Genomic DNA, 6698 nt, shown 5'->3' on the forward strand with positions numbered 1-6698 from the left:
ATCCTCCTGTCTGACTAGGCCAGAAGAAGTTATCCTGTCTGGGCTAGGGGGCAGTATTTTCACGGCCGGATGAAAAACGTACCCAATTTAAACAGGTTACTACTCTGGCCCAGAAATTAGAATATGCATATTATTAGTAGATTTGGATAGAAAACACTCTGAAGTTTCTAAAACTGTTTGAATGGTGTCTGTGAGTGTAACAGAACTCATATGGCAGGCAAAAACCTGAGAAAAATCCAAGCAGGAAGTGAAAAGTCTGAGAATTGTAGTTCTTCTTTTGATTCTCTATCGAAGCTACAGTGTCTGTGGGGGACGTTGCACTTCCTAAGGCTTCCATTGGCTGTCTAAAGCCTTCAGAAAGTGGTCTGAGCATTTTCCTGTCACTGTGCAGATAATAGGAGCTCAGTTACTGAATGGTCTGCCTGGCAACAAAGCTAGCGTCCCACCACTAGCGCCCCACCTAGCCCATAGAAGTTATGCAAGGTCATACATCTTGTTGACCTAAAGATGGCCTGCCATATTACCATCGTGAGCCAACTTCAGTATCTCTTGTCGAAGCGTAACTGTAACAACAATGAGATACACTGGGCCAATCGTCTTGCCCAGACGTGGCGCAAGAACACCATTTCCACATCGAACACCATCTCTGTCAAGTAACCCACACAAAATCTGTCATACCCCTGCTCTGGACATATCTTAGCAAAAATAGGGGAGAGAGAAACATCTTTACTGTGTTCAGCAATCAGCTGCTTCATAGACATCAAAGTGTCACCTTCCTTCCTTCAGTGGTCCTACAAACTCACTCACCTTTGGGGTTTTCAAAGGAGAAGTCAACTCCGGAGGTTTAGCAGGATCAGGATCACACATAAATGTCAGACAGATCAACCATGGTGGGATTGCTGATATCCTCCTCAACCCTAGACTTGCATCCGGCGTCTTTTAGACATAGGATGTGTAACGGCACATGCTGGGAACACTTTACAGTACTTTTCTGATAACCTATCATATTCATCTACTCTTGGTTCCCTTCATTTAACATTTTGTACATTTAAGTCATTTAGCAGATGCTCTTATCCAGAGCGACTTACAGTAGTGAATACATACATTTAATTTTCATTTCATGCATTTTATATATACATATATATTTTTTTGTACTGGCCCCCCGTGGGAATCGAACCCACAACCCTGGCATTGCACACACCATGCTGGCGTTGCAAACACCATGCTCTACCAACTGAGATTTGACACAACCTTCCCTGCAGTGAAATCCTTTCCCAAAATGAATGAGACCACCTTCACTGGTAGACTAGGCCTCACTCCAATGACAACGGAATCAGAAATAAGATCAGACTCAAGTTCCATATTATACAAAGGAACTTCCATGCAACCCATCTCCACTATGTTTACTAACACACTGTAACCAATTCCTGAAGTGTCAAAGGCAAAACACCCTCCAGAATGAAGGATTGGGCTGCCCCAGTGTCTCGAATCTTCACTGGCTGCTTAACAGCATCGACACTCTGCAGAGGCACGAACATGACTGAAACAAAAGGTTCATACACATCTGATCCCAAATCTTGTTTAGGAGATACACCAGTCCCAACCAGAGACTGAATGGGCTGGAGTGCTCCCACAAGAAGAAACAGCTTTTTCCTCTCATTTTCCTGTTTTCAACTTAGGACACTTAGCGACTTTGTCCTTTCTCATGGCAGTAATGGCAAATGGCTGGATATGAAAAAAACTGTTGTTTTCTTCCGATCTTTATCTTTGGGTACTGTAGAAAAGGACACACCTTGCAGTAGGTGACTTCTCTGGAAGGGATACATAGTGGGTGTTTTGTTTGTGAAGGTAGTTTTATGTGTCAACACAAACCCATTTGCCAGAACTGCAGACTTCTCAAGAGTGAGATCCTTGTGCTCATACATTAAATGTAGGTAGCAACCTTTTTATTGAAGGCAATTTTTGAATTGCTCAAGAAGCATGAGTGTATTTAAAACCTTATAAGGTCCTTGACATCTTGAGAACCACACCACCGTTCAAAAATGCATGCTTGTTCCCTTGCGAACTCAAAATTCCGTCTTTCATAATATACAGAACTGTTGTCTGTATGTCTCTGGGACCAACTCATGTCGCAATAAGCTCAAACATACAGTGGCTTGCAAAAGTATTCACCCCCTTGGCATTTTTCCTATACTGTTGCCTTACAACCTGGAATTAAAATGCATTTTGGGGGGGGGGGGGGTTGTATCATTTGATTTACACAACACGCCTACACCTTTGAAGATATAAAATATATTTTTTATTGTGAAACAAAACCTGAGCGTGCATAACTATTCACCCCCCCCCCCCAAAGTCAATACTTTGTAGAGCCACCTTTTGCAGCAGTTACAGCTGCTAGTGTCTTGGGGTATGTCTCTATAAGCTTGGCACATCAAGCCACTGGGAATTTTGCCCATTCTTCAAGTCACAACAGCTCCAGCTCCTTCAAGTTGGATAGGTTCCGATGGTGTACAGCAATCTTTAAGTCATACCACAGGTTCTCAAATGGATTGAATTCTGGGCTTTGGTCCAAGACATTTAAACGTTTCCCCTTAAACCACTGGACTGTTGCTTTAGCAGTATGCTTAGTGTCATTGTCCTGCTGGAAGGTGAATCTCCGTCCAAGCCTCAAATCTCTGGAAGACTGAAACAGGTTTCCCTCAAGAATTTCCCTGTATTTAGCGCCATCCTTCATTCCTTCAATTCTGACCAGTTTCCCAGTCCCTGCCAATGAAAAACATTTCCACAGCATGATGCTGCCACCACCATGCTTCACTGTGGGGATGTTGTTCTCAGGGTGATGAAAGGTGTTGGGTTTGCACCAGACATAGCATTTTCCTTGATGGCCAAAAAGCTACATTTTAGTCTCATCTGACCAGAGTACCTTCTTCTACATGTTTGGGGAGTCTCCCACATGCCTTTTGGTGAACACCAAACGTGTTTGCTTATTTTTTTCATTAAGCAATGGCTTTTTTCTGGCCACTCTTCCATAAATCCCAGCTCTGTGGAGTGTACAGCTTAAAGAGGTCCTATGGACAGATACTCCAATCTCCGCTGTGGAGCTCTGCAGCTCCTTCAGGGTCATCTTTGGTCTCTTTGTTGCCTCTCTGATTAATGCCCTCCTTGCCTGGTCTATGAGTTTTGGTGGGTGGCGCTCTCTTGGCAGGTTTGTTGTGGTGCCATATTCTTTCCATTTTTTTATAATGGATTTAATGGTGCTTTGTGGGATGTTAAAAGTTTCTGATATTTTTTATAACCCAACCCTGATCTGTACTTCTCCACAACTTTGTCCCTGACCTGTTTGGACAGCTCCTTGGTCTTTCATGGGGCCGCTTGCTTGCTGGTGCCCCTTGCTTAGTGGTGTTGGAGACTCAGAACAGGTGTATATATACTGAGATCATGTGACACTTGGATTGCACACAGGTGGACTTAATTTAACTAATTATGTGACTTCTGGAGGTAATTGGTTGCACCATATCTTATTTAGCAGACAAATAGTTATGCATGCACCACTTTCCCGGTTTTTATTTTTTAGCATTTTTTGAAACATGTAATTTTTTAGATTTCACTTCACCAATTTGGACTATTTTGTGTATGTTCATTACATGAAATCCATATTACAAATCTATTTAAATTACAGGTTGTAATGCAACAAAATAGGAAAAACGCCAAGGGGGATTAATTATTTTGCAGGGCACTGTGTACACTGCCAGTCAAATGTTTTAGAAGACCTACTCATTCCATTTTTTTTTTTTTACTATTTTTTACATTGTAGAATAATAGTGAAGACATCAAAACTATGAAATAACACACATGGAAACATGTTCTTACCAAAAAAAGTGATTAAAAAAAAATCACAACATATTTTATTTTTTAGATTATTCAAGTAGGCACCCTTTGCCTTGATGACAGCTTTGCACACTCTTGGCATTCTCTCAACCAGCTTAACCTTGAATACAACAGGTACACCTTACCGTGAAATGCTTACTTACAAACCCTGAACCAACAATGAAGTTCACGAAATAGAGTTAGGAAAATATGTATTTAAATCACCCAGAAAATATACTTCTCTGTTGATATCACATACATGTTCAAGCATTTCACACATATTATCCAGATACTGACTGTTAGCACTTCGTTTGGTCTATAGCAGCTTCCCACAATAATGGGCTTTAGTTGAGGCAGATGAACCTGTAGCCATATTACTTCAACAGTATTTAACATCAAGTCACATTTTTTTGGTCACATACACATGGTTAGCATATGTTATTGCAAGTGTAGTGAAATGCTTGCGCTTCTAGTTCTGACAGTGCAGTAATATCTAACATGTAGTCTAACAAGTCTAACATTAGATCGTCTCTAGGCTTTACAGGAATGTGGTTCTGAATGTAGACCGCAACACCGCCCTGTTGGCATTTCTGTCTTTTTGATAGCAATACATGGTTGTAACATCTAACACTGTATTATCTAAGTGAGTTTCAGAGATAGTCAGTATATGAATATCATCTGTTACAAGCCAGTTTTTGACTTCATGGGCCTTGTTTCTCAGGCTGCATATGTTCATATTGGCTATTTTTAGCACTTTTCTGGGTTGCTTGATTGTTTTTAAAGTTTTACTGGGAATCTTATCAGAAGTAGACCTGCTCATGTTATTTATGTTGGAGCTGATAGTGCAGTGTGAACTGCACAAAGTGGTCTTCCTACTAGGGCACACTGCCTCAGTACTAACAGTGTAACTCTGGTTCATAGGCTGATGATTACTGCATACAATAGCTGTAGGATCAACAGAGTTATTCAGGGGAATTAGGGGGACATAAATTAAGTTACTTACATTGTGTCTGCCAACACCCCTAGGATAATGTACATTTGATGCAACGTTGTGACGACTCATTGTCACAATGGTAGGGATTAACTGCGTCATGTCATAATGCTTTGCAATGACGAGCGGATTCGCCTTCACACATTTATCTAGCATCCCCCATGTAGGGTTTTCCACATGCGTCCAACTTAAAGTCCATGTTTTTTATTAGCTTATGTGTTTATGCAGCAAGAGAACCAAATAATGTCACTCAAACAGAAAGGGAAACTAACAAAATTAAACAGGTGGGGTTTTAGGAGGGGTTCTGAAAGACAGTCATGGGGGTGTCCACTGAGAGTTGACTAGCAATAACAACTGGAACCTAAAAGACACCCACCATTAGCGCTCACTAAATTTGCCCAAGAAGAGGAAAACAAAATAAAAACCTACACCAAACTTAAACATAGGAAGCAAACCAAAAAGTGGAGCAAAACGAAAACTGGGAAGATCAGATAAAGGATTGTTTTTCTAGAAATTGAATAGCCAACTAAAAGGTGTTAACCCTCCACATCTCTCAAGATAACTTGAGCACTAGCACTTAAATATCACAAGATGGACAAGCCAGCACAGGTGTAACACATACTGATTAAAGAAAATACCAACCATTCTTTTGTAATTGTTTTGTACCATCATCTTTAAATGGAAGAGAAAGGGTATAATGTATTATTCCATCCCAGGTGCGATTTTGATTTTGGCCACTAGATGGCAGCAGTGTATGTGCAAAGTTTGAGACTGTTCCAATGAACCATTGCATTTCTGTTCAAAATTTTGTATCAAGACTGCCCAAATGTGCCTAATTTGTTTATTAATAACTTTTCATGTTCAAAACTGTGCACTCTCCTCAAACAATAGCATGGTATTCTTTCACTATAATAGCTACTGTAAATTGGACAGTGCAGTTAGATTACCAAGAATTTAAGCTTTCTGCCGATGTCAGATATGTCTATGTCCTGGGAAATGGTCTTGTTACTTACAACCTCATGCTAATCGTATTAGCCTACGTTAGCTCAACCGTCCCGTGGAAGGGACACTGATCCAGAAGAAGTTGACGAGGTAACATCAATCAGTTTGCCCCACTTGCTAACCTCCAACCTCAAAATATAAATGGAAAAACCAAAGGCTGTAACAGTTGCAACTTGAGATGATCAAGTCTCCAAATATACAATTAGGCACCTCCATGCCAATAAGCTATTTGGAAGGGTTGCCATAAAAAAAGCCTTTATTGAGAGCAACAAACATGTAATTTCCTGAAGTTTGCTAAACGGCATTGGCACTTGGATTGGAACCGGGTGCTATGGTCAGATGAGATGAAAATAGAGCTCTGGCCACGCACACCAGTGGTGGGTTTGGCCTCGAAAGAAGGATGCATATGCATACGGTCTGTAAAATATAGTGGTGGATCTATGATGTTATGGGTCTGTTTTGCTTCCACTGGTCCTGGGGCCATTGTTAAGGTCAACGGCATCATGAACTCTACAAAGTACCAGGACATTTTAGGCAAAACCTGATTGCCTCTGCCAGGAGGCTGAAACTCGGCCGCAAATGGATCTTCCAGCAAGACAATGACCCCAAGCACACATCAAAATCTACAAAGAAAAGGTTAATTGACCACAGAATCAACATTTTGCAATGGCCATCACAGTCTACGGACTTGAACCCCATTGAAAACCTGTGGTTTGAATTGTGGAGGGCAGTCCGAAGGATGTCAAGGATCTGGAAAGATTCTGTTTGGAGAAGCCATAATAGCAGCAGACTATGATTGATAATATCAAAGGCCACATTGAAGTCTAACAAAATAGCC

This window comes from Salmo salar, chromosome 17 (genome assembly GCF_965601325.2).
Source record: "Salmo salar chromosome 17, fSalSal1, whole genome shotgun sequence".
In the NCBI taxonomy this organism is placed as follows: Eukaryota; Metazoa; Chordata; class Actinopteri; order Salmoniformes; family Salmonidae; genus Salmo; species Salmo salar.